General features: G+C 34.2%; 1 long non-coding RNA gene across 2 annotated transcripts; it reads right to left on the minus strand.

Moving 5' to 3' along the window:
* Positions 1 to 21,157: 21,157 nt before the first annotated feature.
* On the minus strand, positions 21,158 to 26,598 carry LOC124891379. Of its 2 annotated transcripts, none has more exons than XR_007049675.1 (3): positions 26,372 to 26,598; positions 26,113 to 26,218; positions 21,158 to 21,705 (listed from the first exon to the last, which is right to left on the minus strand). It is a non-coding gene; the product is annotated as an uncharacterized LOC124891379 (long non-coding RNA). The 2 variants fall into 2 exon arrangements; XR_007049673.1 differs by having other exon boundaries at positions 21,158 to 21,964; positions 26,372 to 26,582.
* Between the last annotated feature and the right edge of the window lie 632 nt (positions 26,599 to 27,230).

Raw genomic sequence — 27,230 nt, forward strand, 5'->3', positions numbered from 1 at the left:
GGGATCATACTCTTAACAACCACATGAATTCAAATTAAGCCAACAAGTACAACAGTCATAATCATGAGCCTAGTAGTCTCAAAAGTAGTAATTCACACAATCAACGTGCTTTTTCAACCAAAACACTTTCATCCTAGCTAGTAGCATCTTTACACATCAAGGGGGTCCGAGGATCACATACTTATTCTTTGTCATGCTCCTTAGCTCAGGTTTTCGGTACTCAGACTTCCCATCAACTTGTGACTCAACAAAAATAAAAAATACTAAAGTAAAAATTAAAAATACTAAAAATAAAACATACCTTAACTTGGGTTTCCTCCCAAGAAGCTCTTGATTTAATATCGCGGCATGACCTATATCAACTTTTTCCTCATCCTTGAGGATATGAATTTTACCCACAACCTCACATCCATCTTTTTACTTCACTCATAAAGTGGTAGTACAAAGATTAAGGAACTGAGTAATGGATGGTGTATGGTAAACCACTCGGTCTTAAAGTGAGGTACGTTTTTGTGTTGCTTATCTGGTACAAAATCAAAAATATAGGATTTTTGTTCCACATCTTCACACTCTCCCACTATTTTAAATGATACAACAAAAAATACATCATCTAAACATAGTGTATAAAAGTTCTTTGAGTGAGTCCCAACCAATCCCACTTCAAAATTTACACAATCCACAACACCCTTACTCTTATTCGCCTTCTCAATTTCAGTCTCAAGAGAAAGATAACAACTGAATGACTGCGATTCTTATGTTTGTTCCACACATTGGATAGTTTCCTCCTTTGCTTTACTTAGCATTTATGGAGATATTAGTAGTGGTATCTCTTTAACTAATTCAGCAATTTTAGTTTTCGAGTACTCAGACTTTCTTAAATTATCAACAACTTTGTCTGTATCTAGTTGGAGAATCAACTCTGCATCTACCTCCTTAGTTGTCTTTGGAGGTTCTTCATTCAACTCTTTATCATTCCTCAAAGTAATTGCAACTACTTGGTTAGAAGGTTCAGTGTCACTTGGAAAACCACCTTGAGTCCTGGTATTTTCTACCTATAGCATCGTCCCCAGCTGACTCTCCAACTGCTTTGTATCCACCTATTGATTCTTCAAGTCTACCGCCAACTGTGTGTAAAATGTTAAAATTTGTTTCAGCATCTCTTCCATGTGCTAGTTTGAGTCATGGCCTAATTTCCTTGAGCCTGTGGTTGCTGAAACTTCTGTTGGTTACTCTATAATTGAATTGGGGATTGCATCAGTCAATCTTTATTGTAGGTGTTCACATAATATTGCCTTTGAGCATAGCCCACAAACATTATTGAATTGGGATTGACAGCATACATAGGTGCGGAATGATCACTATTGCCACAAACCATACAGCAACTTATGATTTTCTCCACATATAGGACAGTATCCATATCCTATTGTGAAGGTCCTAACCATGCGCTTCTATCAAAATCTGGACAAAAAGTCTCATGATGAGGTCCCTCATAAATATAACAAGAATTGTCATCACTCAAAAATAATCTATCCTAAACTGACATATCAAGAAGTGTGAGAAATAAAAAAGAAAAAAAAACTAAAAAGAAAAATTACTAAACTATGTACAACTCAATAAGGATAAACTAAAAACAAGATAGTTGCATATTTACAAGTCCCCAACAATGGCGCTAAAGACTTACTGCGCCTAAGCACACACGCAGGTATATGTGGTCTCACCAAGTAATACAGTAGCCTTAAATAAATTTGAATATAGATCCCTCAGAGACTTGTGTTAAGCAACTATCTAATTCTAGTTTAACAATTGAGATTAACTAGTGCAATTGTAACCAAAAAATTTAGAAAGTTATAAACTAAAAGTAAACTTAAATAATACGGGAAAGTAAAGACTTTGGACAAGCAATGGATGAAAACTCAGGGTTAAGGCTTACAGATAATCATACTATGATATTGACTTCATTTGTTAGTTACTTATCTTGGTTGATAATTCATAGGGTTTATCGCATGGTCATGGTCTCCCGACCTCTAGTCCTAACTTGGATATTACAACTACATCATTGAGCAGAGATTTAATAATCCAATTAGATATATAAAGCTATCATCCTACTTGGAAACCAAGAAAGGATTCTAGGTATATCCCTATACTAGATGCTAATTTAATTCCTTATTTTATAAAAAAATAAGAACCTTACTCTATTTATCCCCACATTCTATCTTCATATTCCCCCTCTCAAGATCACAAGGTCGACAATATATGTATTCGAAGGTTAGATACTTCCTTAAATAGTTATAACAAGGATAAATAAACAACCAAATATGATAATCAATCAAAACCAAATTAATTCAAAGCAATAGTAATCATGTTCTTGGCCTTAACCCCGGAATAGGGCTTTTAGCCACTCATGGACATAGTCGTAATCAAGATGATTGAACACAAGATAAAATCCATTAAAAATCTAAATTAAAATAATAAAAACCCTAATTGAAGTGTATTCTCTCCCTTCTCCATGTTTCAAAGCCGTCCAAGGTGTATAACATCAAATACAAGTGTCCTATTTATAGGAGGACAAAACTGTCGCATTTTTGCACTAGGCATGTGTTGTGGAGCTCATAGCAGGGAATAGGGAGTGCGACGCACCCTTATCATGTATCCCACTATTTTAGGTCCCTTAGGAAGCTCCTTATGTATGTCATGATCCATAGGGCTTTTTCATTAGTCCACGACGTACCATGGACTTCAAAGAGGTCCATTACACGTCAAATTATGTCTTGTACTTTTGTTGATCCATTCCAAGCATTTTTATATTGTTTACACTTGATTTGAAGATTTTATATCCTTAATATATCATCATAATTAACTCACCAAGAATCCAATAGCATTAAACACATTAAATTAGAGATAAAAAAAACACAACATCCAAGACGATGAACTAGAAACTTAAGCTAAGAATACTAGTTTTGCCCCTTTTGATCTTTCACTTAGTTTTGACTCGTCTTGATTCAAATGCATTTTAAAAACTATAAACAAGTTTTTCCATACATAATTACATAATCGTACCATTAGTAACTCATTATACACATTAGAATCCATCACGATCAACTAGAATAACACCTAGCTCAAGCTAGTAACACTAGTTTTCTCATATGAACTCTAAATGACCAATTTGATTCCAAACTTATTTGAACTACACCTTAAATATCATTATCAAGTACTTAAACACTTAGATGGTTATTTAAATCTTCATTAACATATTAAGCACACAATTTGTCCTCAAAACATGGCTAAATAAGTGAGGATAACAACACTGAGGTGCATAAATTCATCTTATATCAGAAATCCATTGTTTTAATGTGTTGTGGGTTGTCAAATGCATGAATTACAAGCTTGAGAGTAAATTATTTATTATCATTATGGATTGTTATTGTTTTATTAACAAATGAGAGGGGTTTTTCCTTTATTTACAAATGCTCATATTTCCTAATAAAGAATTTGTATGTGATTGATGAAAGAGATGACCACCATATGATAAAGTATTAAAAAAGGAGTAGTTTGTATAATTTTTCATGTGTTTTCAATCAAGAACTCCTTCGTGTGATTTTTAAATATTTTGGGTGGTCATTAACATACTTTTGAATAAAAGAGCTATGGATATGATGTGGTATGATATGAATGACTTGTAAGGGTGGGTATGATGATACCCTATTGTGATATGCCCTTTAAATAATGTGAAAGATTTGCTTATAAGCATATAATATATTTTTAAAAGGATAAAATTGGTCTTAAAGAGAATTATATAGTTACCTGAAGAAAGCACGAGTTGAAAGGCTAAATGGTAGAAACCGTGATTTGCCAACGCGGGATTATGGTACCCTACTTTGTGATCTTGTGTACCTTGATTCATGTCATTCCAATTTGGGACTATGTTTAGGATCCCTTCTTTGTAATCTTGTGTACTACCATGATATGTTAATTTGATTGGGGATCATGGCATCCTTCTTTGTGATTTTGTGTGTTTCCCTTACTGTTACTTCAATCCTTGCAGAAAACTTGGATTGGGGGCTTGGTCGCCGAGTTAATGGTATATTCCATATAGCCCATAGGATTGTAGACTTGTAGGGTGTACCATCTAGCTTAGAAGTAAAATAAAAAGTTAAGCCATGATTACAATAAAATATTTTAAGCCGATCTAATTATGCCCATGTGTTTTATATTTACCTTATATTAAATCATTTTATGAAATGCTCTCACTTATGTTGTACAAAAATATGTTATTTTGGATTGTTCTGCATACTAGTACTTTCGAGTATTGACCCTCCTATATTTCATGTTCTACGGTATAGTCCTATGGTCAATCACATCAGTAGAATACTTGGGATAAGATAGAATTAGTGAGTCATCCATCTTTCAAAAGGCATTTACTTATGTTGAGTCTTTTAGTATATGGTCCAGTTGGGGGCTTCGTCCCAGCCTACACAATTAGTTTTCATTAAAGGCTTCGTAGATGAGATTTCAGTATTGTATTGTCATAATTTCATTGACATATTTTGAATTATAAATTTCCATTGATTATTATTATATCTTCCACTTTTATTTATCTATGGATTATGCTTATCTTAGAATACTAAGGGGTCTCTCAATTCTTTGTGATTCGAGATTCCCATTGCAGCTAAGGCCTCGATTCAGGTCGTGACATTATAACTCCTTCTTCATAGGGTAAAAGGGTTAGCCAATTCATGAGGTAGATTCCTCCAACTTTCACTGGTTCTAAGGTTAAGGAGGATCCTCAAGGGTTCATAGATGAGATAGAAAAGATTTTTTGAGTGATGCAGGCTTCTGACTTTAAGGGTATGGTGTTTATCATATATCAGTTGAAGGATGTGGCATATCAGTGGTATGAGTAGGGACAGTTGAGAGGGGATGATGCAGATCCAGCTATGTGGTATGACTTCTCTAGTTCTTTTCTTGATCGCTTCTTTCCTTAGGAGTTGAGGAAGGCGAAAGATGAAGAGTTTATGAATTTGAAGCAAGGTGGAATAACTATGAAGAAGTACGCCTTGAAATTTCATCAATTATCCCGTTATGCTTTAGATTTGGTGTCTTCTATGAGGGCTAATATGAGAAAATTTGCTTTGGATTTATCTCAAGGCTTGGTGTTGGAGTGCGAGGCCACTTTACTGATAATGACATGGATATCTCTAGGCTTGTGGTATACATGCAGTAAGTTAAGGAGGAAAAGAGGAAATAAGTCGAAGTAGGGGAAAGGCAAAGTAATAAATTCATGTATTCTGAGCAGGGTGGAGGTCACCAAAATAGTGGTAAAGATGGCAGGTAGTGGTCTAAGAAGAAGTGGGGAAATTTTAGATCTTATTTGATGGCTAGTGCTCCATATTCAAAGTTTTCTGGTGATCGTCATTTCCAGAGCAACTATGGGTTAAAGGCACAAGATACCTAATCACAGGCCAGTGAGGCCAAGTTAGCTTCATCAAATCCTCCTTGCAGATTTATGGATAGTTGCACCATGGTTTTTGTTATGTGGGGAGAAATAAGTGTTTCAGATATGGCCAACCTAGCCATATTCAAAGGAACTATCTTGCAGGCGATGTTGCTACTGGAGCTAATAAAGTTCAGATTTCTACATCTTCAACTCTACCACTAAAGGGTGCTCTGGTACCGATACTAGTCTAAATTATCTATATGCTTTCACCACTCGTTAGGAATTTGAGGCTTCTCCTGATGTTATCACTGGTAGATTACAGCTTTTCTCTTATGATGTGTATTGTCTGCTTGATCTGGGGTCTACTCTTTTTTATGTGACCCCTTATATAGCTGTTCATTTTGGTTTTGTTCCTAAGTGTTTTTCTGATCCCTTTTCTATATATACACTAATGGGTGACTTTGTTGTGGCTAAAAGGGCCTATAGGGGTTGCGTGGTATCTATCTATAGTAGGGAGATGTTGGTGGATCTGATAGAGTTGGATATATTAGACTCTGATGTCATTTTAGGGATGGATTGGCTCTATTCGCTCTATGCATCTCTTGATTATAGAACTAGAAGGGTCAGTTTCCAATTTCTGAATGAATAGGTGATTGAGTAGGAAGGGAGTTCTTTAGTACCTAAGGGAAGATTGATTTCTTATCTAAGAGACCAAAAATTGATTTCTAAGAGATGTCCATATCATCTAGTTCAGGTTAAGAATTCAAATTCTAAGGGCCCTTATTTGTAGTCTATCCCTGTAGTTAATGAGCTTTCCAAAGTATTTCCTGATGGTCTTCCTAGCATTTCTTCTGATAGTGAAATAGACTTTAGGATTGATTTTTTCTTGAATACTCGTCCTATCTCTATCCCTCCTTATAGAACAGCTTTGATTGAGTTTAAAGAACTTAAGGAGCAGTTGAAAGATCTTCCTGACAAGGGTTTTATTCATCCTAGTATTTCTCTATGGGGTGCTCCTGTGCTTTTTATGCATAAGAAGGATGGTTCCCTTTGAATGTGTATTGACTATCTACAGTTGAATAAGGTGACAGTGAAGAATAAGTATCGTCTTTCTAGGATTGATAAGCTATTTGACCAGCTTCAGGTTGCTAAGTACTTTTCTAAGATTGATCTTCGATCGGGTTATCATCATTTAAAGATTAGGGAGGTGGATATCCTTAAGACTACTTTTCGTACCCGATATGGTCACTACGAGTTCTTAGTCGTGTCTTTTGGATTGACTAATGCTTCAATGGTATTTATGGATCTTATGAATCGGGTATTCCATCAGTTCCTAGACTTATTCATCATTGTGTTTATTGATGACATCTTGGTATAATCTAAGAGTGAAGAGGACCATGTCAATCATCTCTATATAGTGTTGTAGACTCTTAAGGATTAGTTCTTGTATGCAAAGTTTTCAAACTGTGAATTCTGGTTGATTGTTGTAGCCTTCCTTGGTCATGTTATTTCTAGTGAGGGGATCATGTTGGATCCACAAAAGGTTAAGATGGTTAAAAAGTGGCCTAGATCGATGACTCCAATCGATGTTTGGAGCTTCTTGGGTTTAGCTGGGTATTATAGGAGGTTTGTAGAGAGTTTCTCATCGATCGTTACTCTATTGACTAAGTTGACTCAGAAAAAGGTAAAGTTTCTATAGTATGATGCTTGTGAGGGTAGTTTTGAGAAATTGAAGGATAAATTGACTGTTGCACTAGTTTTGACCCTACCCGGGGGTACTAATGGTTTTGTTGTGTATTGTGATACATCTCGTATGGGACTGGGTTGTGTTTTGATGCAGCATGGTAAGGTTGTGGGATATGCTTCTAGGCAGCTTAAGGTCCATTAAAAGAACTATCTTACTCATGATTTGGAGTTCTTGGCTATGGTATTTGCTGTGAAGATTTGGCATCATTACTTGTATGGAGTTCATGTTGATATCTTTACATACCATAAGAGTTTGCACTATGTATTTACCCAAAAAGAGTTGAATCTCAGTCAAAGAATATGGATTGATTTGCTCAAGGATTATGATATGATTCTCCATTGTCATCCAGGTAAAGCTGATGTGGTTGTTGATTCTCTTAGCAGGTTGTCCATAGGGAGCTTATCTAGTGTCGATGAAAAGAAGTGAGGGTTGATAAAGGATATTCATCATTTGGCTAATCTTCGAGTTCATTTTTTGGACTCTGAAAATAGAGGTATGATTATTCAAGAGATGGGGAAGTCTTCTCTCGGTTCTAAGGTGAAGGACAAGTAGATTAGACCCTATTTTGATGCAGATCAAGGCTGATGTGCGTCAGCAAAAAGTCATAGCTTTTGAGATTGGTGGTGATAGCACCTTGAGGTGCCAAGTTAGATTGTGTGTTCCCGGTGTTGATGAACTACGAAAGAGAATCTTGGTTGAGGCTCATGAGTCGCGGTATACAGTTTATCCTGGTTTGGTGAAGATGTACCATGATTTGAATTAGATCTATTGGTGGAAAAAACATGAAGAGAGATGTGGCCAATTTTGTGGCCAAGTGTATAGTTTGTCAGCAAGTGAAGATGGAGCACTTTAGGTCTAGTGGTTTGTCTCAACAGATTGAGTTTCCTATGTGAAAGTGAGAAGTAATTAACATGGACTTTGTTGTCGGTCTTCCGCGATCTCAAAGTCAGTTTGATTCAATTTTGGTCATCGTGGATAGAATGACCAAGACTACTCATTTCTTTCCTGTAAAGACATTATTTTTCACAGGATTATGCTAAGATTTTCATTCAAAAGATCATCAAGTTGCATGGTGCGCCTATTTCTACTATATCTGATTGAGTTATGCAGATCTCATTGCACTCTTGACGGTCATTTCAGAGAGATTTGAGAACTAAGGTAAACCTTATCACTTATTTCCACCGTCAGATGGATGGACAAGCAAAGAGGACTTTTCAGACAATGAAGGATATGTTAAGGGCTTGCGTGATTAACTTTGGTAGTAGTTGAGTTGATTATTTGCCTCTCATCGAGTTCGCTTATAATAATAGTTATTATTCTAGTATTTAAATATCTCCTTTTGAGGCTTTGTATAGTAGGAGGTGTAGGTTTCCTATCGGGTGGTTCAAGGTTGGTAAGACTAGATTGTTTGGTCATGATTCGTTCATCAGGCCATAGAGAAGGCAAATGTGATTAAGGATAGGCTTATTACCACCCAAATTTGCCAAAAGCCCTATGCGGATGTGAGGCATAGGGAGTTGGAGTTTAATATAGGCGATTGGGTATTCTTAAAATTATGTCCCATAAAAGGTATGATGAGATTTTAAAAGAAAGGGAATATCAACCCCCGTTATGTTGGTTTGTACTTGATTTTAAGGAGAGTGGGCAATGTTGGTTATGATCTGGATTTGCCGTCTAGTTTGGGTTTTACTCACCCGGTCTTTCATGTTTTAATGTTGAGGAAGTGTGTGGGTGATCCTTCATTGGATGTTCCTTTAGAGAGTGTTAGCATTTTGGATTTCTTGTCTTATGAGGAAGTCCCGAATGAGGTTTTGGATAGGCAAGTTTATCATTTGGGGATTAAGGATGTGGTTTCGTTGAAGGTTCTATGGAGGAATCATAAGGTTTAAAAAGCTACTTGGGAAGCTGAAGTAGACATGAAGTCCAAATATCCATTCCTATTTCTCGCTTTGGATAATCGTGCTTAAGGTATGTGTATTCCTAAACATCTTCATTTTCTAAATTTATTAAACGTAATTGTGGCTACGTTTCTGTGTTAAATCATTATATGAATGCCTTGACTCATCATTCGGGGAAGAATGGTCCTAAGGGGGGATAATGTAACACCCCAAATTTTTAGGCCTTAAAATTTTCTGGAGTTTTTGGACTCACTGCCCTGATTACAACTGACCTTACGAGTCGTAAGGTCACCTTACAAGTCATAAGACCCCTAATCGTATCCTGACCAGTGTGTTAGCCTAAAGTTCTGTTGTGATTACAACTAGTGGGTAACGAGTCGTAAAGACTCTATACAAGTCGTATAGTCATATCTGTAGCCAAACCAGAAAGATGCCCAAATGTGTCTATCCTGACTACAGTTAGATCCTAAGAGTCATAAGATCCAACTATGAGTCGAAGGGTGTGACTCATAGGGTCAACGTACAGATAATCCAAAGACACTACCTAGACCACGAGTCATAGTGACGAATCTTAAGGAGTCATCACGAGTCGTATGGTGACCCGTGATGCCTGGGCGTCCTTTTTTGCACTTTTAAGTGGGGGAATTCTTGTCACTTCCCTTTTTCCCCACTTAGGACCCATGTCCATAAAACACCCAAGGAGGGTTATTTGTATCACTTTAACAATCAAATACATGCTCTCTTCTCTCTCAAATCCCTAAGTAAGGAATACTAGGGTTTCTAAGGAATTGGCAATTAGAGCTTCTAGGGGTTGATTTCTCTCCGTAATTCTTGATATCTCGGGCATGTTACTCTTTCCCAAAGTTTATTTTGTTAAAAGAATGTATTTATAATTGTTATTCATGAGATTAATTGTGATTTATGAATGTAGGTTGAGGGTTTTTGAACCTTAATGAATGAATTATTTTTTCCATGGCTTTATGGATGATTCATGGATTGAATTGATGGTTTTGAACTATTTGGGGTGCATGGGTGTGGTTAATTGGCATGGGGGGCGTAGATTCCCCAAATTGATGGTTTTGAATATTATAATTGGTATGACCTCAACCCAATCTTGTGAAACTTGTTTGGAACATGAAGGTATGCACATTGAACTACTTTTGAAACCATTGCATGATATAAAGAGGCTATTGAAACATAATGGTTTTGATTTACTGAACAAAAGAGGTCGTGGCATTCCCCCACATTGATTTAATGAACAATGGGGTTCGTGAAATTCCCTCACATGGATTTAATGAACAAAGAGAGTCATGACATTCCCCCACACTGATTTAATGCACAAAGAGGGTCAAGGCATTCCCCCTAGTTGATGGAATTGTAATGGCATAATTATAAGCTAACAATCATAAGGGTATGACGATACTTATGGTGTACCTTAGTATCTAATTCCTTGATTAAATGGATGGGTTATGTAAAACTTATTTTCATGGGGGTATGTAGCTAAGCCATGAAGGTGGAGGTCCCGAGGGGACCGATACTGGAAACTATATTTGTCGGCATAAGGGTTGGTCTTGATGACCGTGTGCATGGTTCACACTATTTATATTTATTTGTATCCTAGATAAACATGGGGTCGGAGCATTCCCTGGTCTTCCTTGATAGCTCTGGTTCATATGGATAACACGCACTGAGGCCTTTTCAGCAGGGAAAGTTGGACCCATATAGCCGGTGATGCCTTATTATTATGATTAAGCTATATTGTTCAGGCTAATGTCTTACTTTCATGCTAAACCTTTCTCCATATCCCATCATGTTATATATATGTGTATGTGTGTGTGTGTACAATATGTGCATATAAATTTTACTGTGGTTTTGAATTGGCATTATTTTATCCCTACTTTGAGTTACATACTACCGCTCACCCCGCTAACCATCATTGGATGTTGTTTACCCATGCGATGCATGAGGCGGAGACACTTCTACTTTTCCTACACAGTGATAGGATTTCTAGGTTTTCAACAATCAACTTTGAAGTTGGGAGCTTCCATTCTCCGAAAGCGCTATAATTTTAAAGTCTTGTTTTGTTTATGCCTTAGACTACTTCTATTGGATTCTTTTGGCTATCGTCGGAGGCATGTCCCGACTTAGATTGGTTTGGTTTATTTTAGAGGCTTTATGGATTATTATGGATTGGGATAGTTGTTGAAATTTTTAGATTCTATTCTGAATTAGTTGAGTTTCCTATCTTGTTATATGTTCGAAACTCAGCCTATCTTTTTATATGTTCGGAATTCATCCGTTGTTAGTTGTACTGTGTTCAGTTTGACAAGGAAAAAGGGGAAGTCTTCAATCCTCAACGGACTGAGGATACCCATCACGGCCAGGCCCTAGTTCGGGTCATGACATTAATGCATAGATAAGGCTGATGATGTCAAATAAATCCCCGAACATGACACACGCGTTGTTATTTTCTCCGATCCATAGCAAGCCTTACTTATTTATTAACTATTCAGCTCAATCGGGTCATGACATTAATGCATAGATAAGGCCAATGATGTCAAATAAATCCCCGAACATGATACACACGTTGTTATTTTCCCCGATCCATAGCAAGCCTTACTTATTTATTAACTATTCAGCTCAATCTAAAAGAAGTTAAGCCATAAACTACCTCAAAATAATGAACTTTTGGACTTAAATGCTTAAACATGGAACTTTCTTTGTATGAACAGTCTCAGAATCAACTAGAACATTCAAAAATAGAAAAATTTAAACAAAGATAATGATACTCATATTGCCTATATTTGAATTGGTTCCAAAACAGGTTCAAAAATGGCTCTAAAAATAAAAGGGATAAATCGAAATGTATTTTAAAAAATACATTCCCCAAGGTTATAAGAGTTTATAGTTGAAAACCAATACAAAAATGAGCTTAAAACGAGGCTTGAATCAAATAAAATCATTTTTTAAAGCTTTACAGGTAAAAATCCTAAGATTCTAATTGGAAATCATGATTAAAAGGTGTTTTGAAGTGTATTCAATGGAAAATAAAGATAATATGATTCAGGAATTTACCCAAACAAGAATGGTGAGAAAAACTTAGTAAATTTCCCAAAGTCCAAAGCTTGAGGTCCCAAATTAATGTAATTCGCAAATTTAGGGCTTTTGTATTGTTCAATGAATAGTACCTCGCAATTGCGGACCCCATCTCACAATCGCAAGGGCCAGTGTTGACTGGACAAATAATTGGACTAAATGTTCATGGCTATGGATTAATGTTCACAAAGTTTTACTACCCATACCATCACATTCGCAACAGCCATGTCGCATTTACGATAGCCCTGTCACGCACGCAAAGAAGGAAAAATGCCCTAGCTGACTCGGCTATACTTCACCATTATGGCCACCACCATCGCAATAGTGATGATGAATTAATTCCTTCTCTAATTTCATATTTCTTCTACCAAATTTGCAAAGAAGGATTTCCCTTGCACCAAATATCAGCAAAACTATTGATTTGCATGGTGTCCAAAACATTCAAACGGGCCCTTGAGATTCGTTCGGGACCTGACTGAAGCAAATTATATATGCTACCAAGCTATTTTCAATGTTCCAAACTCAATGTAAATGTCAAATTTTGAAAAAAAAATACTATTTTCAGTAAATTCACCATAGAGACCCTTTTTCACTATTTTCCAAACGAAGGATCGAAATGCAAAATAAAAGCCCCAAACCTGAACCAACCATGCTACTAACCCAAATTTGATATTTTAAACCTAGTGGATCGAAATCCTTTTCCACCATTCGCAAAGAAGGATTCTCTTGCACCAGATATCAGCAAAGATTTGATTTGTATGGTCTCCAAAACCTTCAAATGGACTCTCGAGATTCGTTCGGGGCCCAACAGAAACAAATATTATATGCTACCGGGTTATTTCAACATTCAGGGATCAACACAATGTCAATTTTCTATAAAAGAGACTATTTTTAATAAATTCACCCCTAGGGACCCTTTTTTACTATTTTCCAAATGAAGGATCAAAATACAAAATAAAGGCCTCAAACTTGGACCAAACACGCTACTAATCCAAATTCAATATTCCAAGCCTAATGAAACTATCCAAGTCGACATTCGACACTCAGAATAACAAATATTGATCAAAATCAACTATATGGCCTTTTTAGCCTCTAAGAACCACAAACTTATCAAATCACTTTCGATTGCATCAAAAATTATGCCAACTATCCCTATACCCTAAGATCAACATATAGCAGCTACGAGGACAAAATGATCAAAACACATAAAAATTAAGTTTTCAAAAATCAGGTCATCACAACATCCACACTAACACTCTAGTTCATCCTCGAACTAAAAGGCAAGGAAATACCTAAATTGGTAAAAAGATGAGCTTAAATACTACATGTCGAACTCGACCTCCCAAGTAGTCTCTTCAATAGAAAGGTGTCTCTATTAAATCTTAACTACAAAAATGTCTGTAGAATGCAGTCGTTTAACATCTCTAGATAAAGCGGATAGTGACTCCTCTACAAAGTTCAACCTCTCATTTAACTGAACCGAGTCACAACGAAGAAAGTGAGACATCTGAAATATAGCACCAAAGCATGAACACATAAAAAGAACTAGATGAACGGCTAAAGATCCTTGAGGCAAGTCCAACTCATAAGCAACCACTAGAAATATTCAAAGAATCTCAAAATGGTCCAATATACCTAGGGATAACCTTTCCTCTCTTCTCAAACCTCATCACGCCCTTCGCGGGTGACACATAAAGGATGACTAAGATCACCAATCCCAACATTCTTGGCACGAAGCCTATGGTCTGCATAACTCTTTTGCCTACTCTAGGTTGCCCAAAGTCTATCTGAAATCACCCAAACTCTATCTAAAGACTCGCAAAGCATATCAATACCAAAAGTTCTAACCTCTGAAGTCTCAAACCAACCAATAAGATATTGATAATACCTACTATCAAATGATATCAACTATTATTAGTAAACTCTGTTAAGGACAAATATTGATCCCACTGGCCTCTGAAGTCCATAACATATGCGTGGAGCATATCCTCCTAAACCTGAATAGTCCACTTTGACTGACTGTTGGTCTAGGGTTGAAAACTATGTTAAGATCAACCTGAGTATCCAAATCCTCCTAAAACGTTCGCCAAAAGTTAGAAGTGAATACGGAACCTCTGTCTGAGATGATAGACACGAGTACCCCATAAAGACGAACTATCTCATAAATATAGATACAAGCTAACTTCTCGACACTGAAGGAAATTTGAATAGGTACAAAATGGGATGATTTGGTCAACCGATTCATGATGACCCAAATATGGTCAAAGTCATGAGAAGTATGAGGCAGCCTATTCAGGAAGTCGATAGTGATCCACTCCTACTTTCACTCAGGAGTGGGTAATCTCTTAAGCAAACCACTTAGTCTCTAATACTCAGCCTTCACCTAGTGATAACACATGCAATGAGCTTTAAAGTATGCAATATACTTCTTAATGCCACCGCACCTATAAGGATGCTTTAAATCACAATACATCTTACTCACCCCAAATGGATAGAATACTTATAACACTACACCTCTTCTAAAATTAATATCACCTATCCACTAACTCTCTGCACACAAACTCAGCCTTCAATCCTCAAAATATATCTAAATTAAGAGATATTTCTCGAGCTTCACCACTCAATACCTTATCTCAAATCACCCTCAAACCATCATCATCAAATTGGTGATCTTAAATCTTCTCTATATAAGAAGATGTAGCATCAACAAAGGCTAAAATATATCAGGGTGTCGAAACATCAATCCTAACAATCTGGTTTGCTAAAGACTGAATCTCCAAGGCTAAGGGCCACTCTAGGTCAAGAGATGAGATAGGCTTCCATACTATTTAACTTCTGACTTAAGTCATTCATAACCACATTAGCCTTACCTGAATGATACAAAGTAGTAAGGTCATAATCCTTAAACAGTTTAAGCCAACGTTGTTGCCTCGTATGAAGACCTCACTAACTAAAAAAATACTGAAGGCTACAATGGTCCAAGAAAATCTCTCAAGGAATTCCAAATAAGAAATGACACCATAACTTCAGTACAAACATATGGTTGGCAACTCCAAATCATGGGTAGGGTAATTTGTCTCATAAGGCTTTAACTGACGAGAGGCATAAGCAATCACCTTACTCTTCTGCATCAACACTTTACCCAAACCAATATCATAAGCATCACAAAACATGGTAAACCTGCACCTTTCTTAGGTAAAATCAAAATAGAAGCCAAAGTCAACAACTCTTTGAGCTTTTAGGAGCTCTTCTCACATGCATCTGACCACCGAAATACTATTTTTTAGAGTTAAATTGGTTAAAGAATCCTCCATATATGATAAACTATCTACAAAACATCGATAATACATTGCCAAACTAATGAAACTCTGAATCGCAATAGGAAAAATGGGTCTAGCCCAAATATAAATCACCGTATCTTGGTTAGATCAACCATAATACCATCATTGATCACCATGTGACCCAAGATAGAATAAAATCCAACCAAAACTCAGACTTAGTAAACTTTGCATACAATCTCTCACCATGTAACCTCTAAAGTATAATCCCTAAATGTTTCGCATGATCGTCCTCACTCTTGGAATAAATCAAGATGTCATATATAAATACAATCACAAAAAAGTTAAGATATGATCAAAATACCTTGTTCATAAGCTTCATGAATGTTGCAGGGGCATTGGTCAATCCAAAGACATGACCAAGAACTCACAATGGTCGTATTGAGTTAAAAAAGCCATCCAAAACTTCTAAAGCTCTAATCTTCAATTGGTGATACCCAAAACTCAAATCAATCATGGAAAATGCCAAAGTGCCCTGAAACTGGGCAAAAAGATCATCAGTGCAAGGAATAGGATACTTGTTCTTAATCGTCACTTTATTCAATTGCCTATAACCACACACATATACATAGAACCATCTTTTTTCTTCACGAACAAAATAAGAGCACCCAAAGGTAGATACATAAGGTTTGATGATCCTTTTACAGAACAAATCCTACAACTGATCTTATAATTCCTTTAACTAAGTCGAGGCTATCCTATAGAGGGACAGAAATGGGCTTTGTGCCAATCTCCACATTAATATTAAGATCTAGGGGCATACTGGGTGAATCCATAAGAAACACATCCATGAACTCGTGAACAACCCAAATAGAATCCATAGGAGGTAGTGAGGCAACACTAGTATTAAAGATATGAGCCAAATAAGACAAACACCCCCTCTCTATCATGCAATGAGCACGCAAAAAATATATAATACCCTTCGAATCCAAATTAAGCATACCCTTTCAAGCTAACCTTTACACACCTGGCGTAGAAAAGGTTACAGTCTTGGCATAATAGTCTAAAATAAAGTAATAAGGACTAACCAATCCACAGCCAACATAACATCAAAATCAACCATATCTAAGATAATCAAGTCTACCTAAGTTTTACGACCTAAAAAGGTAACTATACAAGATTGGTACACCCAATCCACCATTATAGAATCTCCTATAGAGGTAGAAACATGAAAAGGCATACCAAGAGGCTCACATGAAACATCAAAACCATAAGGAAATATGTAAACACATAGGAAAATATAGGGTCAAATATCAGGGAAGCAGATCTACAGCAAACTACCTGTAATAACTACATCAGAAGCCTCTACTTTAGGTTACCCAAGTATAGCATAATAATGCCCATGTACGCTTCTAGACCGAGTAACCTTGTGACTACCTCCACGAGCTCTCCTACCTCTACCTCTAGCACCACAGGCATCACCCCAACCACTTTGTAAACCATCTCTTACTGCAGAAATTAAAGTAGGGTAAAGTTGAAGTTGAGAACCCTGTAGAGTGGATCTATATACACGTCGAGGTCAATCATTGGACATATGGTCAAACTCATTACATAATAAATATCTTTTTCCTCATCCTTAAATTGGGGCTCTCATATCATCCCGTCTTCTACCTCTTGGTAAACCACGACTCCTGCCTCATTCTTAAATTAAGGCTCCCATATCGGGTGTCGGCTCAGCATCTCAAGCCTCTCTTAACCTAGTCCTCACCATCTACTTAGAAAAGAATGGAATACAAATTTATAATATTGGGTACGAACAACCCATAAAATAAGAAATAAAATTAGAGAAGTCTTTTCCTAAATATATCTTATAGAATCACTAAGATAGATATAGACGTCTACATACCAATCTATGAGACTCTACTAGACATCCTGCTCTTACACTTATAAAACCTGTGAACCTGGCTGGTCTGATACCAATATGTTACAATCTAAAAACATGTCATGGTGGTACTTATCGCATCTCAGCCTTGATAAGTAAGCCAATCACCCAAACTAAAGGAGATACAAAATCAATAATAACATAAATCAAGGTAATACTTCTAAGTTATAGGACCATTTAGAACGTAAATGACTAGTTAGCCCTTGAAAAACTGAAGAAAAACATAAATTTTAGCATCAGAGTGACCATGGGCGTGACACTCCCTTATCGCAGAGGCCATGCCATGCTATTATCACAGAGCATAGAGGTTGTGCCACGCTCTTGTCGCAAACCCTCACTGATTTGCTCACAAAAATGCACATTACTTTTCATTCGGGTATTGGATTAAGACGAAATCATATGCATTAGAAAGAGGAATCAAATATCTTTCATTTGGTGGGTCTTGAGCTCCAAAACTCAATATATTCAAAAAGTTATACACGTATAAAATTGACCCTTGTAGGATCGAATACTAAAACTCAATTAATAACAAAAGCTCTCGACTCAACTTTGCTCTAAATGTTTCCTATAACCATGATTCTCATCGAAAGCACTTTACACACTAGGTAAATGATCATGACACTTATATTTGATTAACATTAATCATTTTAGGCCTTTAAACATAGGACAAACAGTTAGAAGCTTAGCTAAAAAAATTTGGAGTATTACACAACATGTATCATTTGATACAAATGTAACATTTGCATTTATAGAATTTAACAATTATATTTGCATAATTTGTATTTATACTTGTATTATTTAATTTGTATCAATAAAATACAATTCGTATCAATAAAAATAAATACAAGTATTCGAAGAAAGAAATAATAAATTTTTTTCAGTAGTTTAAAAATAGAAATTATACTATCAACTATAAATTCAAATACAAACAAATGAAATTAAAAAGACAAATGCAATATACGATCAACTTACAAATGCAAATACAAAATAGTTTTTTTTAAATACAAGTGTATCGGCAAAAATAAAATACAAATATAAATAAATACAAATACAAACAAAATAAAACTACAAAATATAAATGCAATATGAAGTCAATGATAAAATAAAAATACAAAATAGTTATTTAAAATACAAAGGCCGAACTATGTAAAATATAAATAATGGTTTGAACTATTAAGTACAAATACAAGTACGAACTATAAAATACAAATACAAATGTGAACTATAAAATGCAAATACAAATATAATCATATCATCGGATATAAAAATATAAGCAATGGTGTGAATACAAATACAATAAATGATTGTGGTATTTTCGTTATCATCTATGACATGTGCTCGACGTAGCTATATTTTTCAAAAATACAAAAATAAAAAATAAAAAAAAATGAGAAAGAAGAAATACAAAGAAAAGAGAAAATCACAAAAAGGAAAAAAAAATCCCAAAAAATAAAAGTTAGAGATAGAAGAGAGAAAAGAAAAAAAATGAAGAAAAAAAAAGAAACCAAAAAAAATAGAAAAAAATTAGAAGAAAATTAAAAAGGAATAAAGAGGAAAAAGAAAAAGAATGTAAGAGAACTAAAAGTTAGAGATAGAAGAAAGAAAAAAACAAAAAGAAAGAATAAAAAAAAATAGAAAACAACCAAAAAGTAAAGAAAAATGAAAAAAAAAAATGATGGTGAATACTAATACAATGAGCGGTTATAATGTTTCTTTCATCATAGCTTATGCTTGACGTAGCCATGTTTTTCAAAAATATAAAATATAAAATACAACAAAAAACAAAAGAGAAAGAAAAAAACAAAATACAAAAAAAAAAAAAAAAAAGAAAAAAAAAATAAAAAAAAAGGAATAAAGAAAACAAAAAAAAAAAAAAAAAGAGAAATAAGTTAGAGATAGGAGAGAGAGAGAGAGAGAGAGAGAGAGGAGAAATAGAGGATATGAATTGTAATTTTGAAAGTTAAGCTAGGGTTACCCTTATTTTGCTGAAATCTAGGTTATTTTCTGGAAGTACTCCAAAAAATATTAAACTTCAACATATATAATTATACTAGTGTCATTCGGCCCGTGCTAAGTTCAGGCCCAAACTAACATTAAAAAAATAATTTATGTTTTTGTAACATCACCATGACACTTTTAGAAGCTTTAAAATAGCACAATACAAAATGGTATTGGGAAGCTAAGGAATAATATTTTTCTTAGTTTAAATGTTAAGCTTTCAAAAAAAAAATCAAAACAAATGCATGTATGAGAGTTTTAATATCTATTTTATCGAAATCTTTTGAGATTCTAATCTCTGGTGATTCAAATTGAGCTTTTATCATAAATTATTTGAAGGTCAGATTATTATTTTTTTTTTAACTATAACCTTTCTTTCAAGCATTTTCAGAATATATACAAAAATAATATTTTACTTGTTCATCTTTTAATATGGTCATTTATCAGCTAAATTTTATATTAAAAATGTGCGCATAAAATTAAATTAACTAACTATCATATCATGAAATTTATTCTCCGACTGAAATGAAAGGATTATAATTAACATTTTTGACATATTTTAAAAGTATTTAACAATGATATAATTTAGTTGTTGTTATTCTTTTAATTTAAAATTTAATTTTATCGTAAGAAAAAACTTTATTAATTGCTTATGTTTGTCAGCATTTACAACATAAAATAAATTGGTCATTCTAAATAAGTGTTTATTTAAGCGTTCAAGAATAAATTGGTCATGTTCTTCTAAAATTGCCTTTCTTTAGATATAATGTAATTAATGTCAACTTATAAAGAGACTAGTTTAATCGCACGTGCCTCGCACGTGTAATGTTTGATTATCTAAAATTAACTGATTTTATCTATTGCGAAGATTTTTAATGAAGTGTAAAAATTTCAAATCACTTTTCTTAGATCTTTTACATTTTAATATAATAATGTAACTATATATATATATATATATATTAGCGTAAGCATAGACATATTTTACTACTAGAAGTTTCAAGTGGTTAATGAATCATCTCTTTTGCGTTTGTCATGCAATACCTCTTTCCATTGCTACCAAGGCAAAGAGAGACGCATCAATTTGAACCATATTTGTGGTACGATTAATTTTCTTTTTTTTTTCTTTATAAAAAATATTTTCTTGTTTTTAAATTCAAATCTTTATAAAATCATCGAATCCATTCTTATTACGCACTTAAAACTTTTAAAAATTTGGTACTTCTTAAATTTTTCTTATTCTAACGTTTTTATATTTATTTTTTAGATTTTTCAAATTTTCTTAAAATCAAATTTAGTTGATTTAGAATTCTTAAACGAGTGAAAAATTTATTAGTTGTCATTAATTTTTTATGACTTCTAATAATGAAAGATTTTACCATAAATATATTTAATTAATTTTCAACTCTTAAATATTAAAAAAAAAAATATTGAAAAGACGATTTTGTCTAAAGCAAAGACTTTAATGAAGGGCAAAAAGTTCAAACAATATTTCTAAAGTTCTTCACACTTTTAATATATTATAGATATAGATTATAGATTATAAATATAAATAAATTTAATTAGGGATAAGTTGATAAACTTATTTTTTTATTTTTTAGGAGTTACTTCCTCCGTTACAAAATAGTTGACCTTTATTGATTTGGTACTCCCCTTAAGAAAAAAAATTATTAGGGGATTGTTTTACCAAATTGGCCTTATTAATTATGCTTTAAAAATATAAATTATAGTTTATACACTTTGTTTAATCATTTAATGATGTTGTGCTTGATTACAAAAATACCAATTACATCTATAAAACGTCAAGATTGTGCATAATATATTTATATTTAAATAAAAAATAAAAATAACATATAAGTAAAAAATTAAAAAAAATCAGAAGAAGCACCGTTGATAACTACCATATTCATGTCTACATGAAGATGGTTTGGGTATATTGGTGATCATAATTGTTCTCAGAGTGGAATCCTAGCAAATGTATGTGAAATGATCACTTACTCTACTCTTGGATAACTTTTTTTCTGAATTCTTAGACATGATGCTTTGTAAATTCTTACTTAGTTGTGCTTTAATCAAAGAAAAGCTAAGATCATGTTTGGTGTCATGAGAGCTCTGCAATATATTCGATTTATCGTTTGTATTAGGATTATTTGGAACAGAAGAAGCGAAATTGGTTCGTGCATTTTCGCCACGTAGGGCACAGGCAGCTTCATCATAGGCACAAGCAGCTTCTTTAGGAGTATCATATGTTCCTAGCCATAACCCCACACGTTAAGATGAGTCCTTGATCTCAGAAACCCATCTTCCAGATGGACCTAGAAGAACACAATAACTCTAGTCAATACACATGTTGATGATTCCTAGGAGCATCTTCATAGCCATAATCCCACACGTTAAGATGAGTCCTTCATCTCAGCAACCCATCTTCCAGATGGGCCTGGATGAACACAATAACTCTAGTCAATACACATGTTGATGATTCCTAGCAACATCCTTCACTAATATCTCTGGAAATGTCCATAACATTAGGAACCGGAACCCTCATGAACCATATAGGATAATATAAACACATTCCTACAGTAAGAACGAAAAATAGAGCATATTAATAATATTTTACTTTATCCTTGAACAACCTATTTCGCGGAAGCAACAACAACAACAACAACAAACCCAGTGTATTCCCACCTAGTGGGGTCTGGGGGGTAAGATGTACGCAGTCCATACCTCTACCTCTAAAGAAGTAGAAAGGTTGTTTCCGATAGACCCCCGGCTCAAGTCACGAGATACCACACAAACTCATAGTAAAGCACAGAACTAGATTACATAACATAAATACGGCACCCATAAGTATTAGAAAACAGAGGAAAGCACACAGATTCGTAATAAAACATGGAACACGGAATCATAACAAGAATAAAACCCCCACCAAGTAATTCCCTACACTAGCAACCCAAACCGGCCCTAGTCTTCTGCCTTAATTCGCGTCCTCTAGACCTTCCTATGTAGGGTCATGTCCTCGGTGAGCTGTAACTGCTCCATGTCCCGCCTAATCACCTCACCCCAGTACTTCTTCGGCCTACCCCTACGCCGCCTAAAACCATCCAACGCTAGCCTCTCACACCTACGAATCGGGGTATTCATGCCCCTCCTCTTCACATGTCCGAGCCATCTCAATCGGACTTCCCGCATCTTGCACTCCACTGAAGTCACACCAACCTTCTCCCGGATAGTCTCATTCCGCACTCTATCCCCTCTAGTCAGCCCACACATCCAGCGCAACATCCGCATTTCTGCCACCTTCATTTTTTGGATGTGGGAGTTCTTAACTGGCCAACACTCCGCTCCTTACAACATGGCCGGACGGACTACCACCCTGTAGAATTTGCCTTTCAGCTTTGGGCGGCACCTTCTTATCACACAACACCCCCGACGCGATCTTCCACTTCATCCATCCCGCCCCAATATGGTGCGAGACATCCTCGTCAATCTCACCGTTACTTTGGATCACGGAACCGAGATACTTGAAACTATCCCTCTTACATACCTCCTGTGATTCCAGCTTCACTACTACCTCATTCTCCCGCCTCACATCATTAAACTTGCATTCCACATACTCTGTCTTGAAGGAGCTTTAATGGTGACATTGTGTTGAAGAGTTTTAATGGTATCAAAGAAGACATTATGTTGAAGAAGAAATGGTGGATAGTTAAATGATACGATTTAATTGTAAAATGGAGCTTTAATGAATGATTTAAAAAAAAAAACTTCAATGGAAGTTTTAATGGTGAATTGAGTTGAAGAAGAAAGAGTGGGTGGGTTGGGGAGGGGGGGGGGGGCGGAGAGGGGGGGGTAATTTTAAAAAATAAATAAATATTATATTTTTTTTAAAGAATATAAATTATATATCAATTATTTTATACGTGATAATTTTTAATTGGTCAAAAAAAGTCAAATTCGCGCCCTTTCATGCGCTTGTGGAGTGTGTATACACGTAGAGGGTCAAAATGGTGTGTTTGCAACGAAATAAAGAAAAATCGTGAAGTAATAGGTCGAAATGAAAGTTTAGATATCTTTTTACAAATCTTGGACAAGATCAGTGGTGTAATTATGTATTTACTCAGGTCAAATCATCCATATATACATGAATATGGTTTGGTAACGGAGCATGCATTGCCCATACACACATAACACACAATGCAAAATAATGAGGGAAGATGAAGAGTGCCATTTCATTTAATTAAGTCATAATCATTTTCATTAATAGTTGAAAGGCTAAAGCCGTACTTAAACTTGTTTCAAAAATTGAATTAGACCCCTCAACTAAGGTCAGTACCTTGGGCGCGTGAATCAGAGAAAAAAATATATTTTTTTTTTACTTAAAAAACTTATATTTAAATTATTTTATTAATATAATTTTTAATTAATAATAATTTTTTTATTTTTTTTTTAAGAAGAAGAAGAAGAAAGATGATACCACATTATTCTTCATTTCATCAAATACTTTTATTAGTTGGTGATGGAGATTTTTCATTTTCTCTTTGTTTAGCAAACTCTTTTGATTCTGCTTTCAACATTGTTGCATCGTGTCTTCAATCTTATGGATTTTATTTTGCTTAATCTATAATGGATTTTTCTCAAAATTTGAAATTTTGTTGTTTTGCTTTTTACTCAAAATTGTCAAGAATGGAGAATCGAACTTAGAAAAGTTGAAATGCACCCATTTTACATGATTTTACTATTTTTTTTTTGTGGGGGGTGGGTGGGGGGGAGGGGGGGAGACTGATTTTGCTTAATGTATAATGGGTTTTTTTGCGAAATCGAAAATTTTGATGGTTTAATATTTGCTCTTGCTGATGATTTTGGTTATCAAGAATGAAAAATATCAAGATTTTTGCTTAATCTATAATGGGTTCTTTTGCAAAATTTGATATTTTGCTATTTTACTATTTGTTATTTTGATGATTTTGCTTATCAAGAATGAAAAAATGGACTTAGAATAGTTGAAATGTACTCATTTTTTACTACTTTACTGTTTTTCCTTTCTGGTGTGTGAAGGTGAAGACGACCGGGGAGGGGGATGAAGATGACGACTGTGTGTGTGAAGACGAAGGGGGTGGGGGCGTGGATTAATTAAAATCGTATTTTTGACAACTTTAGTGTCTACGTGGCACAACACATTGAAGGATCCACGTAGGCACACGTGTGTGCCATGTATGTGCCACGTAGGCACTAAGGTTGTCAAAAATACGATTTGAATTAATTCAGGGGTAATAGGACCCTCCTAAAGTTCGGGTGTGTCTCAACCTTTTCACTTATAGTTCAAGGAGGAAATAGAACATTTTTCCTTTTTTTAAATTAATCTTATTAATTATACTTTAAAATTAAAAATTTGAGTATGTAGTCATTTAGTGATAGAAGTAGTATTAGAAGAACATAATTAAATTTTCTTGATTTCATAAATGGAACAGTTAAAATTGAAATAAATATTTTTATCAAGAAAGGCAACTAAAATGAAATAGAGAAGTACAAAAAACCACGGCTATAAGTGACTTTAATATGTGATACTCCCTCCGTTTCAAATAGTTGATTCTCTTTATAAAAATACTAGTGTACTTGTCCACGCTCTGCGTGGATTTAAACAAATTAAAATATGATTGAAGATATAGAGTTTGTTTGGATGGGATTAAAGAAATTACTTTTTATCTGAAGTGATTAAAAACTGAAAATAAATGTTTTTAAATGAAGCAGATAAGTGTTTGGATAGAAGTGCTGAACTGAAAAAAATCTGTTGATGTGTTTGGTAAACAAATGTTGTCAATCACTTTTTTGTTGTCAAAATGACTTAAATATTCTTAAAATTGTTAACACATAATAACGTGAATTATTTATGATTTTTAATTCTAATATTTCAAAAATAATTTCTATTTAAATACACTTTCAACGTAAAGTGATTATGTCAGGTCAATTTATAAATATAAGTTACTTTTTTATTTTTAAATATTAAAAAATAAAATTTTAAGATATTTTTTATATAAATATAGTATTATATTATAATATTGCAAGCTTTTTCAGAGCATATTTGAGCGGCAACTGATATTGCAGATATACGGCGAGGCTGAGTGCATATGATGTTATAGTCCGCTCTTCTAGAATAAATTGAGGGAGTTGTGTAATCTTTCCACAACCAGTCTCTCAAGAAACTACCAATACCTGTGTTGACCATATAGTGAGTATAGTCTTCCTGAAAACGCCCTAGCAGGCTACTAATGAGATTTAAAAGCATAGAAGCACCACAAAACCACCAGTAAATTGAATTTAACTAACAAAAGGAAATTTTATTCCAAACATGCCAATTAACCTGGATATTTACTAATGAATGTGTTTCCATCATTGAATAATTTTTCCGTAAAACTACTATTCTGTATGAATCTTGATAATTAGGTAACTCGTTGTTAATCTCCTACGCTATTTAGTTATAATTTTAATGCAACCATTGATAATTCTGCTGCAGAGGATGCAGACCAATTGAAATGTACTACATTCAAGATGAACTAATGTGATAATTTTGAGCAGAATATTTCAAAACATGTTCATTGGACTCGTATTAACAGTAGCTAAAATGTTAATCACCCGAAAGCTTATATCATCACACAACGAACAAAAGACTGGTACAATTATCAAATAAAAGTTCAAGCAATGTAGTTGGTTTAGAAAAAACTTACCGTCGACAATGTAAATGGCACTCGTCTCAACTTTTCAAATTTATGCGTACATTCCTTGGCCTCTTAGAATTTTCCCCCAAATCCTCAACTTGATTATTTCTTAGTTCTGATGAATCAAAAAGAAGCCAGCCTTGAATTATATAGTCAAAAAAGGTAAGGAGATATAAGCAATTGCTAAGATTTGCCTACTAATAAACAAACAAAGTTAAATTAATCAGTACTCTATTATTTTCTTGAGGATAAATCTGAGAACACTCACATCAACCATAAATTGGGAGAGAGAAGTCTGAAGAAAATGGAAAGAAATTTGTTACAAATGAAGAAGATGCCTGAATCGATACTATACTATTGAAAATCGGAACAAGAGGAATGGAAGAACTATGATTCTAGATTTTCACTCTATGTTTGAAAAACCTGCGTTTGGAGTGGAAAGAATGAGACGATGCTTCTTGAGAGGCTGGACATCGTTTGGAGTGGGGAAAGATTGAGACGATGCATCTAGAGAAGCAGAATATATAGTAGAAATTTGTTCACAGTAAAATTACTATTCTACCCTTGTTCTACCTTGCTCATGCTTCTATATAAGACTAGATGTGGAAGACCCGTGCCAATATACTTTATTTTTTATCTCAATTTATGTGATGTAAATAAAAATAAAATAATTAATTATATTTTTAATATATTTTTTTATTTTTTAAGTTATTAGCTATTGTAATTTATAATACTTTTTCACCGTTGTACTTTACTATTTTAAGTTGTTTGCAATTGTAATTGTATTGATATTCAGTTTATATTTTAAAAGTAATATAAATTTTTAATTATTGTGATTTATAATATTCTTTTCTATTTCAATTTAAGTGATACTGATATAATTTTAAGAGTCAACAAAATATTACGATTGAAGTAACATAATTGACACGTCTTGAATGACTCATAATAACTAATTAGAAATGGTAAAGCAAAATTGTTATAAAAATATTTGTGAAAAAAATTAAGTGGACCTCATATAAGATGTTAAATTAATTTAAAACATCAATAGTTAAATTATCATTTTGTGTTTATTTTACCTTTTTTTAGAATAAATATTATTAATTTCTAAATACTTGGATGACCCATAA

The sequence above is a fragment of the Capsicum annuum genome, chromosome 1, assembly GCF_002878395.1.
Source record: "Capsicum annuum cultivar UCD-10X-F1 chromosome 1, UCD10Xv1.1, whole genome shotgun sequence".
NCBI lineage: Eukaryota > Viridiplantae > Streptophyta > Magnoliopsida > Solanales > Solanaceae > Capsicum > Capsicum annuum.